The sequence below is a fragment of the Euprymna scolopes genome, chromosome 2, assembly GCF_053919585.1.
Source record: "Euprymna scolopes isolate OS-2025 chromosome 2, ASM5391958v1, whole genome shotgun sequence".
NCBI classification, from domain to species: domain Eukaryota; kingdom Metazoa; phylum Mollusca; class Cephalopoda; order Sepiida; family Sepiolidae; genus Euprymna; species Euprymna scolopes.
Genome location: NC_136483.1, coordinates 32209600 through 32228216, shown reverse-complemented (window position 1 = coordinate 32228216; position 18617 = coordinate 32209600). Strand labels below are relative to the sequence as shown.

The 18617-nt window shown below is 32.7% G+C and overlaps 1 long non-coding RNA gene across 3 annotated transcripts in view; it reads right to left on the bottom strand.

Annotated features, from left to right (window-relative positions):
- Window positions 1-528: 528 nt before the first annotated feature.
- Window positions 529-18617, bottom strand: part of LOC145290531 (uncharacterized) — an 87001-nt gene continuing 68912 nt past the window's right edge. For 2 of the 3 annotated variants that reach the window (XR_013869321.1, XR_013869322.1), the window contains exons 3-4: window positions 11594-11711; window positions 529-1035 (exon numbers count right to left, since the gene is read on the bottom strand). This is a non-coding gene — a long non-coding RNA (uncharacterized LOC145290531). The remainder of the gene's footprint in view (window positions 1036-11593; window positions 11712-18617) is intronic. The other variant, XR_013869320.1, reaches the window with a different exon arrangement.

Below are 18617 nucleotides of genomic sequence, written 5' to 3'. Positions count from 1 at the left end.
ATGTGGATGATTTAAGGACAACAGATAGGTGCAAACAGGCGAGTCAGATGCCACTGCGGCAACCCACTCCATGTATTTTGCCAAATTCAAAATCATGTGATGTCTTCAGAGGAATCGGACCAGCAATAGACCAAAGCCTGTGGAGAACACTAACTATGATTTCATCCACGGCATGAATATTAGAGTAGGTCGATTTTCAACTTTTTTGGAAAATGAAAAATGTCGGAGAAGAGAAAGTTGCACAAAGATATGAAGAGAACAAATATAAAAAAACTAAGTTTCTAACATCAGCCGTTAGATGAGCATTTGATTTTAAAGATTGTCTTCTTTGATACAGGGGAAAGTGATTATCTTTTGAAGATTTATATGAAATTATTTATTATTTTACATTTTTAATCATAATAAGTAGTGTGTTTATTTATGTAAATAAACTATATAATGACTGATATGCTAAAAATTCAAAAAAATATCATTGCTCTCCGGCGAAATATTTTAAAATGCCGCATTTTACTTTATTGCATTATAACTGTAACAGATAACAAAAATAATCAATTCTTTTTGTTGTCAAAGAAAAAAAAAACAAATGTTTTAATTCTTTTTGGAGAAAAAGTTTTATATAAACTAAAACAAATTGTTTACCTTCCTCTAGGAAGTTGTCTATGCTTGTATAAAACACAAAAGTACGAAATAAAGCTTTTTTTTAACATGATGTAAAAATTCTTCCCTTTTGAAGCAAAAAATGCCTCATTTCATGTCATAAAACGTTAGCAATTATATGTCTATGTCTTGCTTCAAGTCCATAGATTGATTGGCAGGTTTTGGATGTTAATTTTACGGCCCTTTCGACACTATGTGAATTTGCATGCAAATCGGGTAACTCTGGCTTTCTGCCGCTCATCATTAATTTCTGAAGTTCATGATCCGATAATTCTCCAGTCAATGTTGGCTCTGACACTCCACTTTAAGAAAGGTCTATTAAATGTGACCAATGTTAAGCATCAAAATTTTTTAACGCTTTTTCACTGGTTCCCACTGCTGAAAAAGAACAGAGAAATCAAATTGTTTTATTGCCTTGAACAAATGAACACAACTTTTATTTTTTATTTTATTAAAATAAAAATTTAAAATGGGCGTATAAATCGACGTAAACAATTTGATCAGTTTTATATAAATAAATGTTTACTTATATTGTTAAAATTCTTAATTCTTTTTATAACGCCTTCTCTCACTTCCATTTTGTCTGATTTTAACATTGAAAAACCAAATATTTTCCGGCAAAATGGCAAAAGCATTAAATCGAAGATTTCTTAAAACCGTTTGCTGAATTTTTGGAGGCTGTTATTACTTGCAATTGGCAGGTCACACGAACAAGATGAAATGTCAAATAATTTGTAAAGTTTTTTGACAAGGACATTTTTGGCAAATGTGGATAAATATTTTCTATTTATTGGCTTAGCTTTTTTAAAGCATGTGTCCTGCAATTTGTGTACAATCTACATTTCAGTTAATAGGGACAAACGGGGATCTACTGCCTTCCAAATATCTATAATGTCATTTGCCATTAATTTTGAAAGAACAAATGTATTTAAAGTTGGATGAGAATTCTTCATATAATAACTATATTTGATAACTTGGCGGAAAGTAGGGAGTTATGTTGTATTTAATGGAGAAGTTGGGCCCGCAAATTTTGTAGAATCAGTACTACGCGTAGAAATAGTTCGTTTAGAAAAATATCTGCAAAAATATATTTTATGATATTGTTAGAAATTAAACAAAGGAAATTATGAATTAAAAATGAAATTAGGAAAAAAAGATAAATATCAAATAAAGAAATAAAAATTATTGTCTTACATACCGAACAGTATAAAACACAAGTGAAATAATTCTCAGAGAAATAGCCTTGCAAAGAAATATTTTTTTAATACAGAATTATTAAATAGCTCAAAGATTTAAAATATAACTTTTGTTTTTCTTAATAATTAAAGTTTTTTAAAACATAAAATGCAAAATGTAATTATTTTTATATTTGAATTAAGCCGGTCAACGCAGTAAACACACGTGAGTCTCTGAGTAAACATGAAAATGAAACCGATTACTTGACGGTGTACAAGGAAAAAATTACCCAGCTAAAATAAAGCCCTAGATTATTGTTTTTTAATTTATTTTAAATGAAATATTTTTTCAGGATTTATTTTTTTTATCGACTCTTATTTAGTTTTCTGAAAAAAGACATAGATATTACAAACAAAAGAAAATAATATTGCTTACACTATCTTCATTTTCCTCTTCAAAATCGGCATGCTTATTCTTTCATTTTACACCGGCATCTGGCGACATAGCGACGGAATATTGAATTTTTTCAATCTTTAAATTCAATCGCTCAAAAAACGATAGAGTTTTGGAAAAAATATTTTGTGTGGTTATTCTCAATGTTACTTTCTCTGCATAGACATAGTTGTAATAGCAAAATTGAGCTACGCTAATGAACATGCCATGATACAAGAAGAAGAAGAAGAAGAAGAAAAAGAAGAAGAAGAAGAAGAAGAAGATACTTGTATGTGTCAGCGAGTGCATACAGAATGAGAGAGAGACATACAGAGAGACAGACATACAGAATAAGAGAATAAAAGAGAGAAAGTGTGGTAAATTGCACAAAAGTTAGACGAGACTAAAATATCCCTGCCATAAAATCTGGCCAACAAATCTAATTTTTGTGACGTAATTACTCTCATTATTATTTTTTTTTTTTATGTATTTAACCCTAAAACCTCTGACTATTTTACTTCTTACTATGCAGACATTTTTATGCTTAAGGAAATGTGATTAACGTATTAGAAATAAAAGATATTCTGATTTGCAAATCAAATAACACAGAACCAACTAACACCATGAAAATACTAAAGTTAATGAAAGAAGAAAGCTTTTTAATAAATATTTAATCAGTTATTTTCGAATATTTACTCGTCTTAAATAATGAAAATTTACAGCATGTCATTTTTAGCGAGTTGTCGTCACATATTTACTTAACAGGACGTGTTCTGGCTTTGAATGTCGTACAAGGGGGGGGGCAGCGATTGGAGCTCTGTTAAGTATCCTCCATGGGAATAATGACAAAGTATGAAATTATTTGATGTTTTCTATGATATAGAAGAAATCAAACCCACTAGATTGTGAAGTCATATTTGTACTATGCCAAGAAAATAGAATCTGAGCGGCACCTTCTCAGATGTGGCTGCACTATTCCATCATATCAGGTCGGTGCAAAAGTAGTTGTTTTATTTAAAATTTCATCTTTAAAATGAGAAACTGTGTATTTGAAAATCTTTATTCATGGCAACAACAACATTTTCGTTCTATAAATTGATTCCACACGTCAACGAGCTTATAAATTTTTTTTTAGATTTTGATGTGAAATATGAATTTAACTCATCTTCAATCTCCTTTTCGTATGTCAGACTAAGACCATCTAAATGTTTTTTTTATCTTCAAAATAAATGATAACCCGAGGGGACTAGGTCAGGAAAATATGCAAGATGGGGTAAAAATTTCTCAGTCAAATTCTACAAAAAGATCTTTAGTCAGTAGTGCTGTGTAAGGACGAATATTATAATGATGGAAGATGAATCCGTTTCTGGTGACGAAAGAAGGTCGTTTTCACGTCACATTGCTGAGAATATTGCAGAAATATATGAATATGTTTTAATAATCTGAACAAAAACGTTAAAAAGAAAACTGTCGAATTAAGTAATAACAATATGCATGAAATATATTACGATGGTTTTTAAAATGTACTTTCTACAAACCAACCCAAACTTTTGCACTGATAGAACATATTTCACTCATATAGGTTGATGATTGCACATGTCTCTGTGAATGTCACATTAGCCATGCAATTAAAATCCCTTAAATTACAAGTGTCATTCCAAAAGTATAGCCTACTATTTTTAACTAAAAAAAAATATCATGTTAAAGACCTGCGGAGACGAGAGTGGTACCATTAAAACGAGCGACCTTTTTGTGCACCAGGATTTATTTTTCTACATAGTTACCACCATTATCAATGCACATTTCAATCCTTTTTTTAATACCTCGGCTGTAAAAATCCAGAGCACGCCCTGTCACTTACATCTCTGTCGCCGCTCTGAAATCCACGAACTCATCTTCTACCTGTGCTAACATAAACTACATCGGCTGTGTAAACGATTTATTTTTTTTCTGCATTTAATGACGCATCTCTGCTTCTGATGCATGTCCATGAGTCTAACGCCGTCAATCTCTGCAACACAGAGATGAAACTTTCAGGTCATAAATGCATAAATTCAGTCATCATAACAATGCACTTTGTAATTGCTTCTGATTCATTCGGGCCGAATATATAATAGGAGACATTACTTTTGGAGCAATCATCATTATACTATTTTGTGACACAATAGACTGACAGTTTTCGAAGTATTCAGCATTTCCAATAATAATGAGGCACGATTTATTTATTTATCCAAAGAGAAGTGCCTTAAAACGTTTTCTTTTTAAATGCATATGATTAACTATACATTTTTTAGAGAAATAACATTAGTTTTTATCCGCTTTGTTTTCGATCGGCATTTTTTTTTCCTTGTCACTAGAATTAATACTTGGCCGTATAAACAGTTACAAATTACGCAACGCTTGCATCGCTATAATTTTTTCATCATTTAGTCAACTTTTTTTTTCAAAACGTTTTTATATTTTTTAACTGATATCTGATTTACTTGTGTACTTTGCAAATCTTTATAAGCTTTTGCACTTCAACAGGAATTGCATGATGGGAACTATGTTAGGAAGCCGATAAACATCATAGTATAACGTGACCAATGAAATTTTAACGAGGTTAATACAAGTGCTCAATACCGAAGTAGGGCAAGGTATACTTTTTATTTGTTTTATATAAGCATTAATATGTCGCTACACATTCATAAGCATGTTTCGGCCAACCAGTTACAAGTAGCTACAGACCACTTTAGGTTTTATTGCTTTTACAAAAGTTTAGTCTCTAGTTATTTGTAACAAGCTGACTGAAACATGCTCATAAATTTGTAGCGACACATTTATGCTTATGTAAAACAAATAAAACGTATATATAACATTAATAAGTAACTATTTTCCTTTGTATTTTAATATTTTACAGATACATCTACCTTGCTTAAAAAATGCTAGGTTTATTTATGGTGTCTTTTATATATAAAAAAACACCCAATACTTTTGCTGATGAGGAGACTTTGTTTTAAAAAAAACTGTATGTCAAAATTAATGTCCATTACTTAATGTCTATCGCAATAAAAAAACATCGTTTTCGAAACGATCGTACAAATTATTGACTTTGTTGTGTTCCTTCTTATGAAACAGAGTTTTAATTTTTAATTTGAATTTGAATTTTAAATTATCAATCACATTACTAAATATTAAAGTAGCTCTAGGATATTTGCCTATTGAGCTTATTATATATCTGCATTACAACGAGCACTGTTCCTTTCTTGTATTTTAATTAAATTAATAATTTTGCTATCACATTAAAATACAATCGGCTCTTTAGACTATTGTTCTAACCCCCTTTAAATTATATATATATGTCTATCTACCTATATATATATATATATATATATATATATATATAGGTAGATAGACATATATATATATATATATATATATATATATATATATATATATATATACATATTAAGCCATTCCCTCTTTGGGTAGAGCACTGTCATAAATAATCTCACCCGCTACTTAATTGGCTTCAATTGCAAAGCTCGCCCTTTGTAAATAAAGATCAGCGGCCTGAACACTATAAAAGTGGTGGATGAATGTTTGTTGGAAATAGACATTTGTTGAGGTCATTTGCGGGCGCCGCTCCCGAGGGTCGATAGGTAGCACTGCCGACTATGAACTGGATGGTTCTAGGTTCAATCCTTGGCTAGGGAAAGGTACTAGTCTAGCCGCACTGATGAGTTGTGGTACAACGAAACAGCACTGTATGTGGATGACTACAAATATATATATATATATATATATATATATATATATATATATATTTTACACAGTTTTTGCGACTTAAAATTCTTTTTCCAAATATTATTAAGAGGACCTCCTTTAAAGACGTCGAGATTATCAGATCCGCATAAACCTGGCTTAAGGTCCCCCCCCCCATCTTTCAAGCAATACTTAGAAGTGTATGCATTAACAAAGAGGAAAGTGCCTTATATTCCTTTTCTGTTTTGTACAGGGGATCGTATAGTTTCCTGTTCTGAATCGAAATACATTGTTTATGCCCTTTTTTTGTTACTTTTCAATCAATTTCTAATACAAACAATAAAATGGGCGTATCAAGTATGGCGGTATCACCGATTGCAGTTTAAAAGTTGAATTCGAGCCATAACGGGAGTGCTGATGTTATATTTTATCCTGACGTCAGATTTTTTTCTATAAATTCATGTAATATAAATAATGCTATTTTTATGTTATAAATGATGCGTTTCGTCGATTTTATATTTATGGACAGCAATCATTGCTTGATAACATCTGAAAACTCTCAGGCATAACAATATTATTTGTCTCGGACGCCGTGTGACAACAATGGGGTGGACACGCATTAATTACTTTGATCGATGAATGCAGTTAAAAAAGATATTCAAGAAAGAATGTGAAACAGTAAAATAAAGAAAAGAAGAACGAAAATCTAGAAAGGAGAAATAAAAAAAAGAAAAGGGGCCAGAAAGAAAGAAAGAAAGAAAGAAAGAAGATAAGAAAAGGAAGAACGAAAAAAAGGGGGCAACGTTTTAAAGAGAAAGATGGAAAAACAGAAAGAAAAAGAAAAAATACAAAACATAAAAGAACGACAAAATAGACAAAGAAAAAGAGAAAGGAAATACAAATAATAAAAGTGGAAAATGAAAAGAAGTAAATGAAAAACGAGGAAGAAAGTGAGAAAGAAAGGAAAAGGAAAAAGAAAGAAAACAGAAATAAATAATAAAAGAGAGAATAAAAGTAAAGAATAGAAAAATAAAACAAAAAAATCAAGAAAATTAAGAAAGGAATAAAAAGTTTTCAAAAAAAAAAAAAGAAAATGACAAGAACTAATAACACAAACTTTTAAGAAAAGCAGAGAAAAAATTATTGAATTGAAGATAAAACTCCCTTTACGCATGGAGTGTCAAACTTTATTAAATTTACGAAAATTTAAGAAAACACCAGACGACTCATAATTAGCTCACACTAAGAATATCCGGGCACATACTCCTATACAATATGCTGTTAACTCTTCACCAAAATCGTTAATTTAAACTCACTGAATTTTATAAGATCTGACAAAACAATATCAGAACAATCATTTTCTCTATAGAAGAATGTATTTGAATATTAACAACGGAAGCGTCACAAACTTCCAATCTGTGCTGCTTTAATACACAACTAATAACCAGCATAAGAACATTTAGTTTAGCAAATGAAAAAAAATATATTGCATCTGTAGAATAAATTACCGCGACGTTACTTTTTAGCCAATTACTACATCTTCATATTCAAGTCTAACGTAAACAAAACTTGTTGAACTGTTCTCTTTGATAACCAACTTTTCTTCTGCTTATTCAATCCACTGTTTCCAATCGTCCCATGGTGTCAATTAGCATCCAATTAACGATCAATTTAATCTGTATCCTCGAGTGGCTCCCAGCTTTGATATGACACATCAGTAAAATCACACTTTGAACTTTGGTTTTTATTTGCCTCAAATCTCGTTACACTTTCATTAAGTTCATCAAGATAAAATAAATAACATTAATTAACCGTGGGATTTCCCCTGAACATAAATTCAGTTTCGTTACATTTTAATGACATTTGTCATAAATATTCACTAGTATTAAACATAAATTCAATTTCGTTACATGTCCAACGAGTCTTGCTAGTTGTTATTATTAAAAACGACGAGGTCCAATCCGTTTTCTAATCTATTTATATTGTTATCAAGATAATTAAATGTCAGCTTCTTACGTATAAGTCTTCAGATGTTCAGTGCTAATTTTGGTCATATTGATTAACTCAGGTTGTATTGCAGGTAAACCGTTGCCAAGGCCCAGACCGGAACAAAGCATTTATTATTTGAACTGCACGTGTCACTGATGATGACACAGATGTCTGAATGTGGCGAGGACTGCTGATAGAGTTACAGATGGTTAGACAAGTTCTGGAGAAAAACAACTTATAAACGATACAAATACGATACAATTAGATAGATAGATAGATAGATAGATAGATAGATAGTGAAAATATATGGATAGATAAATTATAAATATAGAGATAGATAGTTATATAATTAAAAGTGAGCCAGATGCATTGATAATTAATAGGTAATGTATATATATATATATATATATATATATATATATATATATATAGTATGTTTATTATACAAACTTTATTGATTACATATGTGAATACATGTTTCAGTGAGTTACCCTTCAGCTCTATCTCAAACGTGCGCCGCTTATACCAAGCTAACCGATACATTTTGCCAACAATTATATTAAGGTGAGTGCACTTTCTTAATAATTAAACATCCGAAAACGTTTAACTAAAATAGTCTATGGGTCGTGCGCGCTTTTAGTTGATATGTTGATATGTACCTACAGAGATTATTATCGAAAAACAACGTTACATTAGGAAACCAACCACATAATTATCCCTAAATGATAACTTAACAATTTAACTATGGAGATAAATGAACTTAATACCCCAAAAAGATGAATAAATATATACTATTTGTGCACCCATTTACTTGTCGATAGTCTAAAGATCTAACCTCTAGAACTAAGCATATTAACCTATCAAATATATATATATATATATATATATATATATATATATATATATATATATATATATATTATACTATTAGAGAAAGATTTAACTACCTGAATAAAATGAAAATGATAACCATCGAAAATAAATGTATGTATATATATATATATATATATATATATATATATACATCTGCCACAATAATTGCTCCAAACATCACTGTAAGGAAAAATATAACTACCAATACACCACATTTATTTAAAACTAATTAATAGAGCCGTATATCTATTTAAAATAACTACAAACACGACCATAAATACATATATCTTATAAATAAACAAACAAGTATATAAATAAGGAACCCGAAAAACAATAAAAACAAATGAAAGAATGAAAAACAGCAAAGAATAAAAAAGTAAATTAATATATCTAAAATAAATTGATAAATTAATAAATAAAAACAAAAAATAAAAACACTCATCAATAGGAAGCTGTCAATAGTAAAGAAAGGACCACCATAAAAACAACCTAGCATGTGGGTAGTAGCAACAATAGGAATATAAAAATACTTTAGATCAAAGCAAGAAAAGTAGCCGCCAGACTAATAGAATTCTAACACCTCCCAACTGTCAACAGCTTAACCGCATGAAACAGCACTTCCCCCCCCCCGTCACCATCCTTACTCTGAAAACTAGAGAACTTAAAACAAATGAACGAATGAAAAACAGAGATAAAAAATAAAAATAAATTAAAAATAACACTTTTCAAATGGAAATTAAAGTCATCACCAATAAAAGATATGCAACCATAAGAACAACCTAAGATATGGGAAATGTTAAATCAAGGGCAATAAATAACCGCCAAGGAAAAGAACTCCTTAAGACCCCCTACTAATGATAACTTAAACACTAGAAACAGCATTACTCTTTCCCATCAACACACTTCCAAAAAACCCTACTGCCCACATTCACAAAGTACACACTCCAATTATATCCCGGAATGTAGATCGCATCCAAATATCTTATAAAAACCAATATAAACTTGATACCTGTTTAATATCGTCTGATGAGGTGTTGCCCTTGAATTGGGACTCAACTGAAACATGCATGCACATATGTAACCAATAATATTTGTATAATAAACAGACTATATACTAGCTCTGTCCTGCATTGAGCACTCTTTAATAATCACAAGTTTCATTGGATTTATACCCAGGAAGCCAATCGGTACGACCGGTTTTTATATATATATATATATATATATATATATATATATATATATATATATATATATATATTAGCAAAGGGTTATAATTATAGTATAGTATATACATGTATATAAGCAGAGAGTTAATATATAATAGTTTTACACACACACACACACATACACACACACATACACACACACACACACACACACACACATATATATATATATATATATATATATATATATATATATATATATATAGTGTAAAGAAGCTTTAAGTAAAAGAAATGCAAAAATATATAAAGAATGCAGTTTAAATTCCCGAAAAAAAAAAAATAAATAAATTTCACCTCATCAAACTTTTTGAAGTCGGATAGCACCTACATAATCTGACTTCTAGAAAGTTACAAAAGAGAATTCAACTATATCAGGATGAAACAAAAACTTAAATGAATTGTTAAATAGAAATAGGCTCATCACTTGCATAAGCCGATTTCTCAAGTCTTCAATTATAGAAGAGAATTTAACTATATAAGAATGAAAAAGAAAACTTTCATTACTAACTGTACGTCGTAAGGGTCAGAAGATGGTAATCCATGCAAATGAACGTAAAATATGGCCCATGAACGAGAAAAAGAACCGCGAATATATCCAGGAGGTCACATAGCCATTACGAAATATGTGAAGTCTACTTCGTAAAATTCATTACGCCATATGAAATACGAGCGTAACAACTGATAGCGCATCAAGTAAGTTGAAAACATATATAAGTGGATAAAATAGTACAATTAGAAAGGGATATGAAACATATTAAGACTAAATCAAAACATCTGACTCAATGGCGCAGCATTAATTTTTGCCGCCCGGTGCGGTCGTAAAATTTTCCCCTCCCCCTTCCCCGAGGGCATATAATGACTTGTTTTGCCTCCCCCCCTAGCATATAATTACATGTTTGGCCCCTCCCGCTGACATATGATTACCTGTTTTGCTCCCCCTCCGCTGGTATATGATTACATGTTTTGCTGACCTCTTCAGTGCGGCATATGACAACCTGTTAAAAACTTCCAAATTTCAAAAAGCCCTCAAAATATTTATTTTCATTGAACTAATGTTTACACAATTCTACCTTTTTGTTAAATTTTAATTAAACTTAACAATTTCTTTCCGATAATTTGAATAATAATAAGTATGTAAACATTAATCTGAAGGGAATTATGTAAACGTTAATATGAAACAAAAGAAACCGAATCATTTTTTTAAAATGAAAACGTATAATTCAAATCATAAAATAATGTTAAATTAAATTAATTGACTGCACAAACAAATATAATAAATTTAAATGAAAACATTTGGACACCTGAAAATGTTATGAAATGATAAAATCATTTTTATTTATTTTTCATTGTTGTTAAAGCTCGAATTTTCGTCAAATAACATGTCTGTATCAAAGAGAGGATAGGCTGATGTAGTTTTCTTTTCTTTTTCTTCATAATGTGATTATTAAGAGGTCGAAATTAAATTTATGGCATTATTGTGACAGAAACAGATATACCTGATATGTTCGAGACCACCAGTTATATTTAGGAAAATCTCTTGTTGTTGTTGTTGTTGTTGTTGTTCTTCTTCTTCTTCTTCTTCTTCTTCTTCTTCTTCTTCTTCTTCTTCATCTCCTTGAAAAAGAACATGAAATATTAGCTCTTATTTAAAGAGGAAGGTTTAAAAGTTTTTGTTGAAATACATTTTAAGAAAAAGATGATGATGATGATGATGATGATGATGATTTAAAAAAATTTTTTTATTACATTTACACGCTAAACAGAACACAGTGACACTTTGATGTAGGGGGGGCTACTCTCAGAGACATAAGTTACAGGGATACTATGTAGGGGGGAGCAGCAAGATGTCCGTTTACATTACACTTGAACTTCTGCATGTCAGTACAGTTGGGGAAGCAGGAACCCAGAAGGGAATTCTAAAGTCTAGCAGTTCTGGGGAAGAAACTATTAGAGTAGAAGGCCTTCTTACATCTAGAAATATCTACTGTGTAGAGGTGGAACTTTGCTGCAACACTTCGTCGGTGGGACAGCAGTTGAAGACGTTTGTTTGGACATATGACTATCGAGGATAATCTGGATTCTTTTCTTATTTAAGAAGGATTTAATTATGTTAAGTATTCGTCCTGTAATACCATAGGATCTGATTTTCATAAAAGACCAGTGTGCCATTACTTGTCAAAAATCTAAGATATATCTCGGGCTACTGCTCTACCCTCCTCTGCTTTATCCAGTGCATGGTATATATGTTCAAAGATTACAGTTAGAATATCTGCAGTATAACGGGCTTGCTTAAATCCATATTGATGGTCGGACAGAAGTTTAGTAACTATAAGGTGATGGACTACAGCTTGGTTTATTATGGACGCAAATATTTTGGCGAAAAGAGAGAGTGATAATTTAATGGGTCAATTCTTTCGCCAGATGATGATGATGATGATGATGATGATGATGATGATGATGATGACCTAGAAGTAATTTTTGTTGGTTTAATCATATGCAATTATTCTAGTAGCGGTCACTAGCAATAATAATAATAATAATAATAATAATAATAATTATTATTATTATTATTATTATTATTATTATTATTATTATTATTATAATGGCAATAATAATGCAAACTAGCTCCCCTCCCCAAAGAATATAAGAATAGATATGATCAGCTGGAGAAAGCAGTACACTAGGATAATGCAAACAACTTGAACACTCTGACAAATGGTACATTCACAAGCCAGTGACAGTATTTGAAAACAAAACCCATACTAGAACATGGACATACAAACAGACAAACCCATCCAAGCAAGGAGAGCAGATGACATAATAGTTAACAAAAAGGAAAAGTCCTGCTAGGTCATAGATTTCATCGTTCCAACAGATGACGGATTAAATATCAAGAAGACATAGAAGCGAAGCAATGATGCATAATTTGCCAGAGAAGTGAAAGGCATATGAAATAGAGAAGAAAGAAGATAACACCAATAACCATAGGAGCACTAGGAACAATCCCAGAAAAAAACTTTGACACAAGAATGAGGAAAATTGAAATAGGGGGATGGCTGAGGAAATACAACAGATTGCAATAATGAAAACGATTAAAATATTAAGAAAAACACTTGAATGCAGTGATTAATCCACATGAGTAACAAACGCTAACCAAACGTATAAAAATTGTAACACAAGTAAAACAAAAAGAGGAACAACAAATGGAACCAAGAACACTGTAACTGTATTAGCGTAAGTTGCCCCACTTCAACAAAAAGTTGTAATGCCGGCAACAACTGGCGCAACACCAAATAGTCGAGAAGGGTCGAAAAGGACGGAAAGTAACACTTAGCGCTCGACACACTTTGGCTAACTTTGAAGATACCCCCCTAATAAGATAAATAATCTAGAAAATTAAACCCTTTTAGCTATTAGTTTTACGCATGCGCAGACTAATAGAAATGTCAGAAAGTTTAAATATACAGATTGCACTTCAACTTGCCGACAAATTTTGCACGAGTAATTCATTCATCCAATCAAAGATTTTAGTTGTTTTAAGCTATACTTTGGGTATGATTACTATTCCCTGTTAATTTTAATGTCATGGGATCAGCGGTTTCAGAGTTTATCGGTTAAATATTTACACACACATTCCTACATCTGTGTTTGATTTATATAGCAAAGGATGGATCAGTAAAGGTGCAGACCTAAAAGATTTAATGAAAATTAAGTGAACCAGACAATAAAAAACTGATTGACAAATCTAATATTTTAAAAAAAAATCTATTGTATGATTTAGTACAATAAATGAAATCTTTTTTCAACTTAATTTTTTGGTTACTATAAAAAGTAAGCATTTACCAGACCTCCACTGAATGAGTGCTAGGAGAATAGGGACCTGGAAAAGGCTTGCTGCCACCCAAATTTTAGTGATGATTAATGGTTATTGCCAGCGAGAAGTTAATGGCAAATGGCTGTTGCAATGAAACAAATTCGTTTGTAAAGGTTATTGGAAGAGATGCAGATTAGAGAAAATCACAGGAGATTTATTGTCAACCAGACTCCAGGAAACACCACAGGTTGTTGTCAGTGAACAATCTCTGATCATGACCTGTGGTAGCATTCTTAGTGAGTACAAATACTACTACTACTACTACTACTACTACTACTACTAATAATAATAATAATAATAATAATAATAATACAATCTTCCTTCACATGCGGAAATTTTATAGCAAGCCCCACTGTCCCCAATGGTTTACTTCTACTTGCGCAACTGCCATTGCTCAAAGGCAGCATGCATACCGCAGATTTAACCGACATAAGTCCAGTTCAAACAGACAGAAGTATATAGAAGCTAGAAGTAACATTAAGAAAGAAATAGCGACAGCTAAGAGAGAATTTACTGAAACCACTAAAAACGCATCGAAGCACAAATATTAGGAACTCGTGACTTCTGGAAAATCTACAACAGTGTAGTAAATAATGGGCAATCAACAATTCCCCCACTAACCAACAATCACGAGGTTGTTTGCTCAGCTCAGCAATCGACAAGGCTAATATGCTTGCCAGCCGGTTTGCATCAAACTCCACACTGGACCCTTCCAACCACCCCCTGCCTGACTTTCTTTTGCAGACAGACGCCACGCTAGACGATCTAAAAATCACCCCTGCTCAGGTGCATGCTATCATAAAAAACCTTGACACTTCAAAAGCATGTGGACCGATCTCATCCCAGCTGTGCTATTAAAAAAGTGCTCAGCTGAAGTAGCTCCAGTTCTCTCCAAACTCTACAACAAATGCCTTGATGAATCATGCTTTCCGGGCTGTTGGAAAACTGCTTCTGTGGTACCAGTATTCATGAATTCTGGCGAAAGAACTGACCCATCTAATTATCGCCCCATTAGCCTCCTCCCACTTTTAACCAAAATATTTGAGACCATAATTAACCATGCTCTAGTCCGTCACCTTACAGATGCTAAACTTCTGACTGACAAACAATATGGATTTAGACAAGCTCATTCCACAGCTGACATCCTCACTGTAATCTCTGAACATATATACCATTCACTGGACAAAGCGGGGGAGGGCAGAGCGGTAGCTCTAGATATATCTAAGGCTATTGACAGGGTATGGCATGAGGGTCTCCTCAGGAAAATTAAATCATGCGGTATCACTGGTAGAATTCTTAGATAAGAGAAAAATCCAGGTTGTCCTCAACGATCGTAGATCTAAACAATATGATATAAATACGGGAGTGCCTCAGGGATCTATCCTTGGACCTCTATTGTTCCTAATATTTATTAATGATCTCCCCGACAAAACTGCCTCTGAGATGGGTATATATGCTGATGACACCAAACTCTATGACAGGCATGACAGGAAAACAAATGAACACATAACTAAAGAAATAGCAAAAACATTAGAGGATGACCTCCAATCTGTAGTGGAATGGGGACAAAAATGGATGGTCACATTCAATGCTGCCAAGACTAAACTGGTTTCCTTCAATAATTACAAGAAACCTTCTCTGCCACCAATAGCAATGGCCAGTGACTCCCTGTCTGAGAGTACATCTTTCAAACTGCTTGGCCTAACGTTCGCAGGAAACATGAGTTGGAACAATTATATTGAAAACATTGCCAGAGCCACTGCGAAGAAGGTAGGCTCTCTCTACCGTGCTAGAAAACTACTGACACCTGAAAGTATCCTGTACCTCTATAAGGCCACCATTCGCCCATGTATGGAGTATTACTGTCACATTTGGGCTGGTGCATCTGCTACTAGTCTCTCACTCCTAGACAAGGTTCAAAAGAGAGTTCTGATAGACCCTGAACTGGCATCTAAGATTCAGCCTCTTCCCCATCGACGAAACGTTGCATCCCTCTGCCTGTTCTACAAGTATTTTAATGGTGAATGCTCTGACGAACTGCAGACACTTGTGCCCCCACGACGTAGACACCCTCGACAAACCCGACAGGCAGCTAAATCCCACCCTCACGCAGTAGAGATCCCTAGATGTAAAAGATCTTCCTACTCCAGTATTTTCTTTCCCAGAACCACTAGACTCTGGAATTCCATTCCAGGTCCCAGCTTTCCCAACTGTACTAACATGCAGAAGTTCAAGTGTAACGTGAACCGACATCTTTCTGCCCAAATCCCAACATCGTGCCCCAGTAGTTGCTGCCCCTGATAGTAGCCCCCTACACCAAAGTGGCAATGTGCCTTGTTTGGGGTGAAAATGTAATAAAAAAAAAAAAAAAAACAAACAAACAAAAAAAACATCCACACTTTATATCTAAAAAAACATGCAAACACAAGATTAAAGAATAACTGAAGTATGAATTCTTGCGGGTAGACGTGCAAATCTTTAAATTCTCTAAGGTATTTATAGCTATTTTAACTACACACGAAACCTTACAAGATGTTCAATTTTTTACACCTTTTGCACAACTCTTCTAAGGGAATAATGGCGAACGAGAAAATGTCCATTATATAATTAAAAACTTCCATTATATAATTAAAAATGTCCATTATATAAGAAAAAATGTCTATTATATAATTAAAAAGTGTCCACTATATAATTAAAAAATGGACAAAATCCCAACAGCATAAAATAAATCAATAATTCTGAGGTCGTGGAATTTAAATTGTAAATTTCTTCTGAAACTGCACCGATTTGTTGTTTTCTCGTCTTGCGATTTCACATATGGCATTCTTCTCGGCTGTTGGTATTTTATCCAGCTGTTTGTTTATTATTTATTTATTTATTCATTTTTGTCGCCGGAAGATTCGACGAAAAATCAAAAGTCCTAGTGATACTTGTAGAACATTTATTCATTTTAAAATTTTATAGAAAAAGATTATTAGAAAAAATGAAAAAGTGTAATGAAAGAGAAAACGTCTGTTACATTTTACAATGTTTGTTTAAATGAAAGAATGTTGCTGACGTTAAATGAGCTGGTAAACAACAAAACAAAATAAACCAAATACAATACGCAAAAGTCCAGCTAGAATTCGTCACTGACAACTTTCTTTCTCAACTTCCAGCACGTCTCTCCCCACTGCCTCTGCTAACATACATTTTATCAGAAAACTGAACCCATTTCATTTGCATACATGTGCAGTAGAAGATGAGATCTCGTGAGATTCCACAAGACTACACCTTATAAATCCATGGCTGTCATCTTTAATTTCTCTTTCTCTCAGATCCCATTCGAAGGTAAGTTGTATGACCGCACGACACACACGGGGGCGCTTTCCGCTTTGATTATTACATTCAACTCTACAGTTGCCTAAATATATGCAACACACACACACACACACACACACACACACACATACACACACACACATATATATATATATATATATATATATATATATATATATATATATATATATATATGTATATATATATTGCCACATGCACAAGTTTTTTTTTATGATTAAGTCTAAACTAAATTCCTTTGAAAAACAGAATTATATGCCTTTCTCCACAAACCTAAGAACGTACTTTAAAAATGAAGAGTCCGTAGTTCTTTTATAGGAAAAAACCTTCTCCAATAGCCATTAGAATAATTTCTAAATCAGTTGATCGATTCTACAATAAAATGATTTCCAATGGTAGTAAGAAAGGAGATTAATTATGAATCAGAAGAAGAAAGAAAAAGAATGAAATACAATGCCACATCATATAAAAGAGATGACGTTAAAAATAAAGCAAGAACAAAATAGATAAACGGAAGAGGAAAAGGGAAGAAAATAAAGAAAAAGACGTGAGAAAAAATGCATTAAATATGAAAAGAAACTAAAGCGTGGCAAAACTATAGAAAAACGAAATAACAAAAAAGGAAATGGAGAAAAATCAACGGAAGAAAGAAAGAACGAAAGAATAGAGAGTAAAAATAATAAAAGAAAAAGTATAAGTGAAATCAAAATGGCGACTTAAAAAAGAAAAAATACGCAAAATATATGAAACAAAGAAATGATAAAAATATTAAAGAAAATGAAGAATAAATGGAAGAGTTAAATAAAAAGGGGTCAATCCTAGGCCCAACTCTCTTCCTGATCTACATCAATGACCTCCCTAAACACATACTTAACTCATTCGTTGACATCTTTGCTGATGACACGACCATCTACGGCAACACATCAAAGGCTGTAAATGACAAAGTTCTCTCTGATTCTCTCTCCTCTGATCTTGAGCGCGTGGTTCAGTGGGGGAAGATGTGGCTGGTTACCTTTAATGCATCCAAAACCAAACTCCTATCCTTACATCATCAACGCTCTGATCCCCATCTGGCATCAATTGTGATGGATGGCTCTCGTCTGGGTGAGGCCCCGTGTTTTGACAAGCTTCTGGGTTTGACCTTTACTCCTGATCTGAAATGGAACACGTACATCAAGTATGTTGCCAAGGTCGCTGGAAAGATGGTGGGATCCTTCTATCGCTCCAGAAGATATCTCACTACTGATGCAATTCGCTATCTATATAAAAGCCAAGTACGTCCAAGGATGGAATACTGTTGCCATATC